The sequence below is a fragment of the Vombatus ursinus genome, unplaced genomic scaffold (assembly GCF_900497805.2).
Source record: "Vombatus ursinus unplaced genomic scaffold, bare-nosed wombat genome assembly UNPS02014781.1, whole genome shotgun sequence".
In the NCBI taxonomy this organism is placed as follows: domain Eukaryota; kingdom Metazoa; phylum Chordata; class Mammalia; order Diprotodontia; family Vombatidae; genus Vombatus; species Vombatus ursinus.
In genome coordinates, this window is record NW_020954559.1 from 41,461,186 (window position 1) to 41,477,494 (window position 16,309).

A 16,309-nucleotide genomic window follows, 5' to 3' on the forward strand; every position below is an offset into this window, starting at 1 on the left:
AGAGGATGCTAAAATAAATGTCAGCAGAACGATGGGAGGGGTAAAAAGGTTAGGTACAAAAGACCCTGCAAACCAAGCAGACTCGAGGACCAGGAAGGTCAAGGGAGCTTGGTGCTTTGAGTTAATGGTTAGAGATCAGTGAAATTTAAAAGTTAGTAAAGGAGAAAGGCCTGGGACCAAAAGTAGTGAGTACACCAAGATTTCTTTCTTCATCAAGGCCAAAGGATAAAGCTTTTACCTCCTGAACATCTTACTCTCTGACTCCCCCCACCCAAAATCACTGTGTTATTGGCTACCACTTCCACCTTGATATTCACATCTTTCTTGGTTTCTTTATCACTGTTCTTTTTCTCTTTTCTTTCTTTCTTTCTGTCTCTTTTCTTTTGCTGACTCTTCTTTCTTCTCCTGCCCATAAAATGTCGGCATTCAATTCAATTCCACAAATACTGTGTACAAGCCTTGTACTAGGGATACAGAGACAAAAACAAAGCAGTACCTGTCATTGGTTCTCCAGGGACCCTTTTAAGGCCAGCTACATCGTACATGGATAGAAAGCTAGGCCTGGGTTCGAGGCCAAGGAGCGAGGGGAGAGGGTGTTTCTGGAGCACAGCCAGCCGGTCGAGGGCCGGTGACCTTGAGCAAGGGATGAGCGAGCGCCCCCAGGGCTCACTCCCTGCTCCAGCTGCTCCTGCTCACTGCCACCCCTCCCTCCCGTGCCCAGATCTGGGCAGGGTCTGGTGGCTGAGAACCCTAGGAGGAGCCCTGAGGAGGGCATTGGCTGCCTCTGCAGTGCTGCCCTCTTCCACTTGGGCATGTGTCAGGCAGCATCTTGCAGCTCCCAAAGGGATGGAGCCCGTGGTCCCTGAGGCCATTAGCCTGACCTTCCTCCCTTTCTGATTCATCATCTGCCTAAGGAGATGGAAGAAAAAGAGAGATGTGGTCAAGCCCCCTCGGCACTCTTCAGTTAAAGTTCACACTTTCTCAGAAGCAAGGAAGAAGGGGACGATGGTCCTGGGTTTTGGACCTTTTTTTTTGGTATCCAGCACTTTAGCAGTAAGAGATAATGGCAAAATAAACTGAGGCATAAAGAGTTGTTTTTCTACTGAAAACAGGATTTTTGGAGGTTTTTATTACTGCTATTTCCAGCCTCTTCTCTGAGATAAATCATGGCCCCTAGAGACCGAGGTGAACCCCCACCAATCCCAGAAAGGAGGCTACATTCTTCCTCATAGGGGAAGGGTGGGGAGCTTCTGAGGCCACCGCTTCCTGGAAAATAAAAACATGAGTTGCATGCCATGGAGAGGTGACAAGACCAAAGCAGAATCATTGGGATTGCCCCAGCCAGCAACTCCCCTCCCAATCTACCATGAGAAGCAGCGCTGGGAGCTGTGTTGAGCTCCACACACTCAACAACGTCTTCCAAGACAGCAATGCTTTCACTCAGGAAACACTACAGGAGATCTTCCAGAGGCTGTCTCCAAAGACCGTGGTGATGTCTCACAAGAAGAGCATGCTGGGAAATGGGAACTACGATGTGAATGTTACTGGGGCAGCCCTTCAGACCCAAAGCTACGAAGCAGTTTGGTGGGACAGCAAAGGGGTGTCGGTGGTGTTGCCCTCCCCTCTAGCCTCTGCTGGGGCCTGTTGAAGCTTCCGCTCAAAAAGCAGCATTGGATCTGTGTCCGAGAAGTGGGAGGCACCTACTACCACCTTGGCTCAAAGCTCAAGGTGCCCAAGTGGATTGGAGAGGAGAGTGAGCTCAGGAAAATTTTGAAACATCAGCTCTGAGGAAAGAACGAGCTGCTGCTTGTGGTCCCAGAAGAGGTGGAGGTCCACCAGAGTTAGAAGACAGAAGTCTAATCCAGCTTGGCCTTTCTTTGCCTCTCCTCCTCCCTGCCTCCCCTCTCCCGGAGAGCCTTCGTTATCTGGCGGCCTCTGCCACCATAGGTCTCTCCCTCTCCTGCCCCCACATCTTGTTGAGTTTGTCCTTCCCAGACTTGACAATGCAATAGGTCAGCTGGGAGGAGAGCCGCTTGTTCCTGGAGAAGGAAGGAAGTGAGGATGTGGTCCAAGTTCCCCTGGGCTTGCTCTCAGAGCAGAGGAGGAGAAAGGATGGTCCTAGCGTTGACTTTCTCCTTCCATGTAGAGGTCATACGTTGGACTTGACACAACCCTTGCAGGAGTTAACCACCCCTTGCCCCTGATCTGGAGATGCTGCCTCCACTTTCCCTTTCAAGTCAAACTAATGGGTCTGAAGAGACTCACATAGCCCAGATGACTGGCTTAGAGGGCCAAAAGCATAGGGATCTCTCAGAAAATCATCTTCATAACCTTACTTAACAATGGTACTGCATGCTGAATGACTCCAACCCTCAGCCCCACCTTAACTGAGAGTATATCACTAAAGGAAAGGAGTATTTTTCAAAAGGAAAGTTTCTTCAAATTGGGTATTAGTTGAATTCTGCTGGGTTTAGGAGGGGCAAGGGTGGGGTAGCTACACATACACTAAGTGAGGGTGTGGCCTGGCCTTGGGTGGCTGGTTTTGTGAAGTCCCCACCATTTCACTACATTTTGCGGAAGTCAGGGGGAGGACATTGTAGTAGGAAGGGAAGTGGACATCTTCAATTTAAACCCCAAGTGTCTCAAGAGAATGAGCTGAAAACATTCTTTTATACAGGGATTTTAGTAGCTGAGGACTAGAATGACATGAAAAGTGTTGGGAGCCAGCAGAAGGACTGGGAACAGAGGCAGCTCCAAGAGCCGGAGCCCTCAAATCAGGTGGCATGAGCTTTGTGGGTCATGGCCTTTGACAAGGTAGCTCAGGAATGATCCTTTTCAGGCGACCACTTTTCTCTTATAACTCTGGAACATGAAGAGCAGAAGGCAAGTAATGGTGATTTGGCTCCTCTGACCCCGATCATCTGAGCACAGTTGTGGCTACTATGGAAACAAAGGCACGGGAGTCACCTGTTTGCCTATTGATGATGGTGCTGACGGGTAAGAGCAGCACAAAGGGCAGACTTCTCTTCAGCAGCAGAACTAGGACCATAGGACAAGCCTGTGCAGGCCTAGCTGGCCTGAACAATCAGTAGTGTTCTCCCACCTGTGACTGGAGCACCTGTTTACCAGCACTCTTCTGCACACTTACCTACAATCCAACAAGGCCATTTTTTTAAGCTGAATGATGGCGGCCAGAAAGCAGTTCCTGCATCATACTCTCCCAGCACCTGGTCACAATGTCTCCTGCACAGTTTTCCGTACTAGACTTGCTGCTTGGCCCCTGAGGAGCTCTTTACCCCTTTCAGATGACATTTCATTCACCACCACAGCCAGAAGATCCAGCCAACTTTGGTGGGCTATAGGAGGAGCTCTGTCCATGACAGCAAGCCATTTCCTGGGAAGGAAATGGAAGATCCATGTAAATGGCACAAGAGGCCATGGAATCCACAAGCCAATGAAATATGCAAAGATGCTTTGCAAAGATGCTTTACAAACATTTCAGGGCTGGTTTCTCTGTTCATATCCAACTCTGGTGCTCAGGAACAGGGACCCATGCTGATGCCCAAGGGCATGGAGACTCCTATCCCTATAAGGAAGGGGGTTCCCCCAGCCTTATTGCCCATCAGTGGACAACCATAGGCTGTTTATTTTTCTTGCTTCCCTTTCTCCCTTTTGTTGGCCCTGTGCTGGGTTTATTTACAGAGAATGTATTTTGTTTGATATTTTTAAAAAATGGAAAACTTTTCACATATAAATCCCCCCCCCAAAAAAAGGATGCTGGACCTGGAACCAGGGAGACCTGAGTTCGAATCCAGCCTCATACACTTAATAGCTGTGTGGTTCTGGACAAGTCATTTAGCCTTTGTCTGCCTCAGTTTCCTCATCTGCAAAATAGGGTTAAAAATAGCACCTACCTCCCAAGGTTGTGAAAATTAAACGAGATAATAATTATAAAGTGCTTAGCAAGTACCTGGAACATAGCCTTTAATAAATGTTCTTTCCTCCCTTCCTTTTTCCTCCTACATTCTTTCTTACAGTGAGTTCATCTACTTCATCACCTACTACCTCTTTGTGAATCATTCCCAAATCTCTATTTCAAACCTTGATCTTTATTTCTAACCTATGATCTTGATTTCTAAGGTTGATTCCAAGCTTCATAACTATATGTCAAATAATTTTCCAGCTACCTCAAACTTAAGATATAAAAAGACTAACTCATCTTCCTCCTCCCTCTCCCAGGAAAAAAAAAAAGGTACTGCCCCTGCTCTTGACTACCTGATGCTAATGGCACCATTATCCTACTACTCAGTTAGCTGTTTAAAATCTCAGTGTCCTTTTCCACTCATCTTTGCCCTTGCCTTTCATATCCAATCAGTTGCCAAGGTGCTGTCAATTTTCCTTCAGCAACATTCATTAATTCCATTCTCTCACCTCCCTACCTTAATTTGGGAGCTTTTTACCTCTTTCTTGCATTTTTGTAGTTGTTTCTATGCTTCCTGTCTTTCTCTTTCTAATATATCTTACACACTAAATGTCAATCATATTCCTAAAACATAGCTCTGATGAAAGACTTGAAGGGACCTTCAGAGATCATAAATCATCAATTTGAAAGAAAGAAAGAGAAAGAAAAAGAAAGAAAACTGAGGACTATTCCTCATTGCCTATAGATTAAAGTCTAAACTCCTTTTCCTGGCACTCAGGGTTCTCCATGGTTTGGTTCAAACTACTGTTTCATCTTTATCTACAGTTTATCAACCTGTGTTCTATGGTGTTAGACTACTAATTATTTCCAAAATGTACCCCACACATTGCCACATTCTTACCTTTGCCCAAATTGTTGACTTTATATGTAATAACTTATTTTATCTCTACTACCTCCTTCACCCTATCAAAGCACTGCCAATTCTACCCTTTTCAAGGCCAAGCTCAATTCCATGTTCTCCACAAAGCCTTTCCTAATTCTTCCTCTTGCATCTAAAGCAAAAAGTAATCCCCTCCCCCCCACTCTCTCTCTCTCCTTTAAACTCCCAAAGTACTCAATTTGTACTTCTCTTATTATCATACTTCTATATTCTGCTATGTATTTTGGTTATGAAAAATCACAGGCTATTATAAGTGGAAGAAACCTCTGACATTCAATTTCTTCATTTACAATTTTTTAAAGTTTTATTGAGGTGTTTTATTTTTACATTACTCACATTTATATATTACTCCTACTTCCTGAAACATCACTTATAACAAAGTAAAACTGATAACGTAGTGATCTCATCTGAAATCACATGCAACATTTCATGCCTATGGAACAAATGCACAACTCTAATGTATGGTTAGCTCAAATTTTCAGGTAGGTCACCTTGGGGGAGGGAGTCAGAAAGTGAGTGATAGGAGAAAAACAAGGGGTAGAGAGAAGGAAGATTGATATTACCTAAGATCTCAAGAAGAAGAGAACTCAAAGATTTTGAACATAAAAGATAAATCAACAGAGAAAGCATTAACAATACATGGAAATATAGCCTCCAAATCTAGTAAAGAAGTCCAAGGGTCTATGAATAAATACTTCAAAATAAAGAATGCTTAATGAAACAGAAGACCTGTGGAATTTAACACACTGTTCCTGAATGGCTCAAAAGAGAAATGAAAATTTTGAGAGCAGAATTTATGGCCCGCATAGACACTTACTAGCTGTGTGACCCTGGGCAAGTCACTTAACCTTGTTTCCTTATCTATAAAATGAGCTGGAAATGGCAAACCACTCCACTATCTTTGCCAAGAAAACCCCAAATGGGATCATAAAGACTCAGACCTGACTGAAAAAAAGACTGAATAACAACAATAGCAAAAAATAATGAACAATTAGAAAAACTGGAATCTGCACTGGCAAATCTTACCAAATAAATAAGAGAGAACAACAGATTGGAAATGCAACTATATATAAGTAAAGGACAATCTAGAAGAAGAGAAGCAAAAATTAAAAAGAAAATATGTTTACTATGGAAGCAAAATATACTGATCTTGAAAATACACAGAGACAACCTAAAGATCATAGGTCTCCCAGGACATGATAGAACATAAAAACCTTAACAGCATAATACAGGAAATAAAAGAGCACTGGCCAGAACTTCTGAACATACAAAGTGAAATACCAATTGGAAAAAATTCACAGATTACCTCCAGAAGGAAAAAAGGGGGGGAAGGGAGATTGTAAATGCCAAGACATAAAGTGGCTAAATTTACCAATTCAATTCAGAAACAACAAGTTCTGTAAGCAATCAGGAGAAAGACTTTCAAATACAACAGAATGGAAATTCAAATAACATAAGACTATTCTGTACCCACTAGAAAATGCAATAAGAAATGAAATAATGTGTTCTGAAGAGCAATGGACCTCAGAATGCACCCTTGGGTGACCTACCTTCAAAACTGAGCTTAACCACACTGAAAAAAAAAAGATAGATTTTCAATAATAAAGAGACACTTGAAATACTCTTAGAAAAAAAAAGAACTGAAAAGATTATCTGTTACCAAACAACAGAAATGGAGGAGAAAATAAATATAGAGGTCAATAAGACAACAACAGAGTGACAGTAGAGACATCAGTGAAAAAAAACTTCCTTCTAAATGTGCACAAGGAGACAAGTGAAGGCAGAGGGCTAGTGGATATAATAGTGACAAGACAGATATAGGGCATTATGGACAGAATCTGGCAATACCCTACCACCCACAGGTAAATCAATGTTTTTTGTTTGTTTTGTTTTAATGACACTACATTATAACATGGGAGGGTACGTGAAAGGGGGGTGTGAAGGAGTAGTCAGAGAGGAATGTGTGATGAGTCCAGAGCAAAATGAGGGCCAGAAATTAGGGAAGGTGACTCCTGTAGGCTCAGGAAGAGACAAGCCTTCAGGAGAATTGCTCATAAGAAACACATGTAAAAAACAGAGACATACATAAAAAACAAGTGAAAAGAAAAGCAGGAGTTATATATACATATTCTCTAACAGATACACACTATCTGACAAAGCAAAAACAAACATTCAGAAAATAAAAAGGGATAAATAAGGAAACTAGATTATGCTGAAAGGAGCCATTGAGGACAAATCAGTAGAAGTAACAAATTTATATACTCCACATGCCTTAGCATCTAAATTCATAAAGGAAACATTATCTGATCTACAAGAAGACATAGACATTAACACAATTATGACAGGAGACTTCAATATTCCTGTTTCAGTTTTGAATAAGTCAAACAGAAAGATAAACAAAAGGGAAAATATAGACCTAAACAAATTGCTGGAAAAGTTAGAATTAAAAGACTTATAGGACCTTTTACCTGAGATAATAAAAGAATATACATGTTTCTCAGCATCACATGGAAATTTTACATGTACTAGTAACCATATACTAGGGCACAGAGATATTGCAAGCAAATATAAAAAGGCAAAAACAGTAAATTCATCCTTTACAGATGATCACAATGCAATAAAAATAGTAATTGGTTCAGGGATCACAAAGAAAAGATACAGATCCAAATGGAAACTTAACAATGAAATCCCAAATAATAAATGGGTCAAAAATATGTCATAAAAAATAATAGAAAATTATAATAATGTCAAAGAAAATTATAATAATGAGACAACATGCAAAAATTTCTGGGATGCTGCTAAATTAGTCCTCAGGGGAAAATTTATATCCCTACAAATATACATTAACAACATAGTAAAAGAGAGGAATAAAACTGAACATGCATTTTAAGAAATTAGAAAGCCAACAAGTAAACAAGCCTAAAATAAACACAAAAAAGAAGATAATAAAAATGAGAGGAGAAATAGACAAATTAAAAACATGAGAAATACAAATGATAAATAAAACTTTTAAAAAATTAATAAAATTAATTTTTAAAAAACCTTAGCTAATCTGATTTTTAAAAGAGTAGAAAATCAAATCAATAAAACAACATATGAGCAAGGTCAAATCACAGCAAAACCAGAAGAAATAAAAATAATAATCAGAACATATTATACAACCATATGCTAACAAACTGAGAACAAAAAGAAATAGAGGAATACGTTCAAAATTATGAAGTATCCATACTATCAGAAGACCGGATAGAGATCTTAAATTAAGCAATGTCAGAAAAAGAATTAGATCTAGTTGTAATTGCCAAAGGAAAAAAAAACTTCTGGTCCTGATGGATTAATAGGATGTCAATCAAACTTTTAAAGAACAGTTAATACCCATACTTTACAAATTGTACTCAAAAATTGAGAAAGAAAGCACCCCACTAGAATTCTTTTATGAGAAAAATATAGTCCTAATACTTAAACCAAGGAAAGATAAAACACAGAAGGAAAACTATAGGCCAGTATCATTAATGAACACTGACTCAAAAAATTTTTAACAAAATCCTATCAAACAACTATGGCAATTTATCCAAGAAATCATTCATCATGATCAGGTGAAATTTATATCAGAGATAAAAGGATGGATAAACATTAGAAAAGCAATCAACATAATTCATCACATTAAAAACCAAAACATCCAAAACCACATAATTATCTCAACAGATGTAGAAAAAAGCCTTTGAAAAAGTACACACTTTTATGCTAAAAACCTACAAAGTATCAGTATAGTGGGACCTTTTTTAAAAATAACAGAAAATGGATCCATCTAAAACCAAAAGCTAGCATCATATGCATTAGGGCTACACTACAACCTTTTCCAATAAATACAGAAGTGAAGCAAGTATGCTCACTTTCCCCACTATTATTCGATATAGTTTAGAAATGCTAGCAATAACAATGAGAGAAGAGAAAATAATTAAAGACATAAAGACAGATAAAGAGAAAAAAAAGCTCCTTATTTGTAGGTGATATGACAGTTTACTTGGAAAATCCTAGAGAATCAACAAAGATACTAATTGAGACAATTAACAGCTTCCACAAAATTACAGGCTATAAAATAAATCCTCAAAAATCAACAGCATTTCTATATAGCAATAACAAAATACAAGTAGTGGCAAAGAATTGGAAATTGAGGGCATGCCCATGTAACTGTGACATGCATAAAATATCTGAGGAGCAAAAAATATAGTCTTCTGGAAAATCACTCTCCTTAAAAGCACTTAAAGGAGCTTATCAATGCTGAGCAGAGGAGAGCCAGGAGTCAGCTGTGAAAGCTCACCCCTTACTGGGTGGACTACTTCCTGACAAGTAGTGACTAGCAAGGGGGTTATAATAGGTGCCATGACAGCCTATTACCAAAGCCATAGAACACAAAAAGGAAGAAATAGGAAAATTAGCCGAACAATTTAACCCTTGGGTAGCTTGGAGATGAGCGAATCCTTTTTGAAATTGCGGTGCTAGAAGATAGACACAGCCATTCCAAAGAGCACTATTGACAGCCAGGTGAAAGCATGGCTGAACAACTAAAATGGAATGTTGTTATTTGACCTTCATTTTTGAAGAGGACCAATGACATCTTGGGGCATCTTGACTTACCTGTGAACTGGATTTAAGTGAGGCAGAGCTGCACAAAATCATCAACCTCACTCAAAGTTCAGTGGAAAGATAAAAGTTAAGATGATGGCTGGGAAGCAGTGGATGACCTTGGCATCTGTGATGCCTAATGAGGCTCCAAGCACTCTGCCAGCACCTATTTCAGCCACCATCATGACCAATGGAACAAATTGTTTTCATCCACCCATTCTGCTGGGAGAAATCTTCACATGTTTAGGGTAGGCATCCCTCTATCTCTTGACAGGTCTGAGGCCCATTGGTTACCCTCAACTTGGTTTAGCCCATCACCAAGATGGTTTACTAGGTGTGGCTGATGTGTATACCACAACTTTTTGGAGCCGCAGGTGAGAGTTGAATGCCAAGTGGATGAGAAGCCCTGGAAAGGTCAGGCTCTCACACTGGAGTTGCTAGTCCTCCCATTAACGGAATAGAATCAGAATGAACCAGTAGAAAAGCCTTGGAAGACATTAATCTCCAGCATGGTAAGTGAAGCTTTCTGATGATTCAGAGAAGATCTAGAAGACTTCTGCTGGTTTATCACCTGGTGATGCACAAGCCAATGTTGGGGTAACCATGGGGCAAAAGATTAGTTCAGCCAGGAAATCTCTTAGAAGGTCATAGAATGGCCGTGTACCCATGTCCTGAAAGGTAAAATATGAACTTATCTTCTGGGTGCCATATGACTTATGGGAGAATAATTATTGGAAGAATATTTAGCTGTAAACTAAAAGATATTTAGGTTCTCTATAGTATTTGAAAATATAAAACTTTGGCCTCATTTCTAAAATATATAGAGAACTGAGTCAAATTTATAAGAATACAAGTCATTCCCCAATTGATAAATGGTCAAAGGATGTGAACAGGCAGTTTTCAGAGGAAGAAACTAAAGCTATCTATAGTCATATGAAAAATGCTCTAAATCACTATTGATTAGAGAAATGCAAGTGAAAATGACTCTTAGGTACCACATTACACCTATCAGATTGGCTAACATGACAAAAGAGGAAAATGATAAATGTTGGAGAAGATGTGGGAAAATTGGAACACTAATGCATTGTTGGTGGAGTTGTGAACTGACAACCATTCTGGAGATCAATTTGGAATTTTGTTTAAAGGGCTATAAAATTGTGAATACCCTTTGACCCAGCAATACCACTTCTGGGTCTGTATGCCAAAGAGATAAAAACAGGAAAAGGACCCACATGTACAAAAATATTTATAGCAGCTCTTTTTTTGTAGTGGCAAAGAATTGGATAATTGAGGGCATGCCCATCAATGGGGAATGGCTGAACAAGTTGTGGTATATGAATGTAATGGAATACTATTGTGCTATGAGAAATGATGAGCAGGCAGACTTCAGAAAAACCTGGAAAGACTTATATGAACTGATGCTGAGTGAAATGAGCAGAACCAGGAGAACACTGTACATAGTAACAGCCACATTGTGTGATGGCTAACTTTCACAGACTTGGCTCTTCTCAGCCATGTAAGGATCTAAGACAGCTCCAAAAGACTCATGATGGAAAATACTATCCACATCCAGAGAAAGAACTATGGAGTCTGAATGCAGATAAAAACATACTATTTGCTCTCCTTTTCTTTTGTTGTTTTGTTTTGTTTCTTCTTTCTTGTGGTTCCTCCCATTAGTTCTAATGCTTCTTTTCATCATGACTAATGTGAAAATATGTTTAATATGAATGTACAAGTAAAGCCTTTATCAGATTGCACACTGTCTTGGGGAGGGAGGAGAGCGAAGGGGAGAAAATGTTAAACTCAAAATCTTATGGAAGCAAATGTTGAAAACTAAAAATAAATAAATAAATTATAAAAAAAGAAAAAGAAAAGAAAATATGAAGCTTTGGGGTGGACATGAGAAAGCAATTCCCCTAAGGAATCTTGCAACTCAGTGTCTCTGCCTTCAGTCTCTATCTTCTTTAAGTTCATCTTATATGCAACTGTGAAATGAATCTTCCTAATGTAAAAATATGATCCTGTCATTCCATGGCTTAAAAACCTGCAATGACTTTGCTATCCTGTCTACTACACTCCTTAACACAGCATAACATTGAACGTAACATAGCACTGAAGGTCTTCTACAGTCTGACTCCAAACTACCTTTCCAATCTTATCTATATTTTTCCTTTCATACCCTATGCCCTAGCCAGATAAGACTACTCATCATATTCCAAATACATACTATCTCTCATACCATCTTTGCCACCTCCTCCCTCTTATTCATGCTGTTTCCTATGCCAAGACTGACTTCTACCTTCCATTTTTAAAAAATTCATTTCGTCTAATCCATCCTTCAAGGTCCCAGTTTAAATGCTACTTTTTTTATGAAACCTTCCCTGATCTACACCCTCAATTAAAAATCCTACAGCATTTAGTACTTCACATTTATACCTATCCAGTTTTCATTTGTTTTAGTGTTTATGTTTATATGTATGTTTATATATGTGTATGTTTATATATATGTTTATATATATGTTTAGCTGTCAAAGAAGTATTCCCCATAGTGTGAGGTCATCTAGATGCTCCTGTTTGCGGGTATCACATTGCTAATTGTCTTAGAGGTTGGAGCATTGCTGAAATTCCTGAATAAGATCCATAACTATTCAAAAGAGTGTTCTAACCAACCACATATGAAAAACCAAGTGTATTAAAAATGCTTGTTTTCCATATTGTATCAGTTATATGCATACCTATAAAATTTGTCCACTAGTGTCATATATTTTAGACAGAAACTGGAGAGAGAAGGGGGAGGGAGGGAGGGAGGGAGAAGGAGAGAGAGAGAGAGAAGCAGAAGGAGAGACAGAGAAGGAGAGAGAAGGAGGGAGAGAAAGAGAGGGAGAGAAAGAATGAGGAAGAGGGATAGAGGGGGAGGGAGAAAAGAGAGGGAAAGAGTGAGGGGGAGGGAGGGAGAGAAAGAGTGAGGGGGAAGGAGGGAGGGAGAGAAGGAGAGAGACAGACAGACAGAGAGAGAGAGACAGAGAGAGAAGTGGAAGAGGTAAAAGAGAAAATAGGTAAGCAGGGAGAGGCAGACTATGAAGGGCCTAGAAGGTATGCTGAGTCATTTGAACTTGATCCTACAGATAATAGTGAGCCATTGAAAGTTTTTATTAGTTTTAACAGAAGAGGAGTATGGTGTAGGAGGAAGAACACTGGACTTGAATTCTAGCTCTGGCTCTGCCATTGACTAGCAATGTGGCATTAGCAAGTTACTTCAGTTTTCTCATACTCACTTTCCTCATCTATGAAATGGAAATGTTACTTGCCCTAACTCACAAGGTTATTGTGAGGAAAGCACACTATAGAAATGAGTTATTGTTAATGAAGAATTATTTTGGGAAGACTAAGATTCCTGCAGCATGCAAAATGGATTAAAATTGGATGAAGATATGAAGTTAACATATCAATTAGGAGCTGGTTACAATAATCTAATCACAGGTGATGAAGGGTAGCAGCAACAGGGAATTTATTTTTTTTTAAATAGTATTTTATTTTTTTCCAATTATATGTAAAGAGAATTTTTAACATCCACTTTTTATAAAATTTTGAGTTCCAAATTTTCTCCCTCCCTCCTCCCTAAGATGATAAGCAAACAGATACAGGATATATATTTCATAGATAGATAGATAGATAGATAGATAGATAGATAGATATGTGTATATATATGTATATATATACATACACATACATACACACATATACATATATACACATACACATATATATTCTTCCATGTACGTATATATATGCAATCATGTAAAACATAATTCCATATTAGTCATGTTGTGAAAGAAGAAACAGACCAAAAAAAAAAAAAACAAACAAGAAAAGAATAAAGAAAGTGAAAATAGTATGCTTCAAGCTGCATTCAGACTCCATCAGTTCTTTCTCTGGAGGTGGATAGCATCTTCTGTCATGAGTCTTTTGAAATTGTCTTGAATCATTGTATTGCTGAGAAGAGCTAAGTCAATCATAGTTGATCATTGCACAATGAGCAACTGGGAATTTAAAGAAAAGGACAGACAACTAAGACTAAGACTAATATTGCTTGTAGGCTTGACAACTAATTGGAGGTGTGGTAAGAGAGGGAAAAAAGTGTCAAAGATAGTCCCTAGGGTTTCTAGTCTGAAAAGACTAAGTATGTGATACATACATATACACATGTATATGTGTATATACACATGTGTGTATATAAATATGGATATGTGAAAATAGTAATATTGTGTGCATGTATATATGCATAAATTATATGTGTATAAATATGTGCATATAATATTTTGCATAAATATATGTATGTATGTTTGTGTTTGTGTATATATTTCTTGTATATGCACGTGTGTCTACATTATATGTGTGCACATGTGTATGTGCATCATATATTAATGTGTGTGTGCAAACTTGCGCCTGTGTTTACATGTACATATATATACCTGTAAATCTGTATATATAAGGCATTGCTTGATGTTGGGATGCAAAAATAAACCTCAAAACTGCTCCGCTCTCAAGAAACTTCATTGTACTGGGAAGAAATAACATGCAAATGGGAAAGTATATAAACAGTTATTTGAATAACAGGAGAGAATTTAATAAAGAACCTGAAAAAAAAGTTACCAATTCCCCTGAATGAGGAATGCCTCTACAAAGGCTTAGAGGTAGAGTGAGGAAGGGAATGGCTTTTATTCTCAGGATTTCTGTCATTAAGCATCTTGAAGGTAGGAGCTATGGAAGTCTTCATCTCTATATATTTGGAGGTAGGAAAGGGAGAGAGAGAAGGGAGACCTGTGAATTCCTTAGTGTAGGGAACTCCTATTTGGGAAGGGAGTTTCCTGAGGACATTGAAAAGTTTTGACCTAGCCAGGGTCCCACATCTGGTGGAAGGACTGGAATACAGGTCTTCCTTCATGATTGGAAGCCAGCTCTCTTTCTTGTACTATCTCTTGACCTTGCACATGATACACTTAATAAATGTTTATTGAATTTGAATCAAATTAAATGATATTACAGCACAAGTTGCTTCATAGATGTGGTCTGATGTTATACATATATGTAAGCATATACATGTGTATATGCTTATGTATTTATATATACCTTTTCAAATTTGCTGTAGAAATTAAGGAAATTGAAGAATAATTATTGCCTACAAAAAGTATCTATACAATGTCACAAAAATACACTCGCATTAATATACACATACATGTACATAAATACACATTAACACATACATGCATGTATATAGAGTACACATTAATACATGTATGCAGTGCATTTATATACATATAAACACATGTGAACCTAACATTGATATACCTATTTATGCACATATAAACATGCATACAGTTTATGCGTGTATATATACAATATACATTGCAATTAATTTTATGCCAATTATGATCGGTTTCAGTGATCTGACAATGTTATGTTTCAATATTAAAAGATCCTTAATTTAGCAAAATGCTTTACAAAAACAGACTCCAAGAGGTATATATAATAATCCCAACAGGTGATTTCTGAAGAAAAGACTGCCTCAGTAAGATCAAGGATCTCTTGAAATACTCCAGAGTTATAATAAATGCTTTCCTCCATTATGGAGACACACCAATATTTATTTTCATTTAGTCTCATTTTTAGGCTCTTAAGGCACTTTTCATTTGGTCGCTTATGAGAATTAAAGCCTCTGCATGGCTAGTGAAATTTAATATAATGAAGAAAGCCTTTGTGTGGGGAAAAAAACCAACACAGTCAAATATAAATTGAATATAAGAAAGCCACTAGAATAATCAAATGATAATATTCAGTTGACTAATATTTAATATCTGAACTTCTATTCTAGCAGAAAGAGATTCTAAATCATCTGAGGAAAAGTAGTCAATTATAAATAATATTGATGTATTCCTAGGAATATGTGGAATAGATCATGCAAGATATAGGTCTTAAGTAAAATAATCAATCTCAGGATAGAGTAATGAAGCCCTTTGAGGAATAACAGGATATTTATCTATTTCAGAGTAAAAGCTAAAACTGAGAATGTATGTCAAGAATTATTTTCTTTCCAAGTTGTTTCCAATCAGTAAGCCTTCTTAGTTAACATAATTTTAAGGTTTGAACATAATAATAACTCATAATTAAGTAGATTTTTGAGATTTAAAATAGTCTATTTTCCTCAAAATTACTGCGAAGTGGGTTGTGCAAGTATTGTTATTTCCATTTATAAATGAAAAAGTTCAGAGTGATCAAATCTGGTCTAAGATCAAAGTCATATAACTAGTGATTTAGTCAAAGCTGGATCACAAGTCATCTGATTCTTAGACCAGGGCTCTTTCCTCTGTACCTTGTTGTATAATATTGTTCTCCATGTCTGCACATGTCATTGCTGACAAGGTTATATTCTGTCTTCAGACATGCCTGCGAGGATCCATAACTGACCTAAAGTTCTCTCTACAGAGTGTTTATTTCTTATGTGACTCCAAAGCAACCGGCGTCACTTCCAGAAAAGGCAAACCTGAATCTTATCTATCTGGAAGAGACAATATCCTCAAAAAGCTTCACGCAGATGGCAATGTTGATTCAATCTACTAATCTTAGACCCAATTGTAAGTGCTTCTAGTCCAACATTCCACAGAAAGGAATATATCTTCTAAAATATCTCTAATATGTGGCCATCCAGCTTCTGTCTAACACTTCCAGCAGAGGGGAACCTACAACCAAACCAAGCAGCCCATTCTATTTTCATATGGCTTCTAAGGCAGTGGAAACAGCACTGGTTCTGAAGTCAGAAGACCTGG

The 16,309-nt window shown here is 38.2% G+C and overlaps 1 pseudogene; it reads left to right on the forward strand.

The window, feature by feature from the left end:
* The first annotated feature begins 1,281 nt into the window (after window positions 1-1,281).
* Window positions 1,282-1,860, forward strand: LOC114046151 (annotated as a pseudogene).
* The last annotated feature ends 14,449 nt before the right edge of the window (window positions 1,861-16,309 follow it).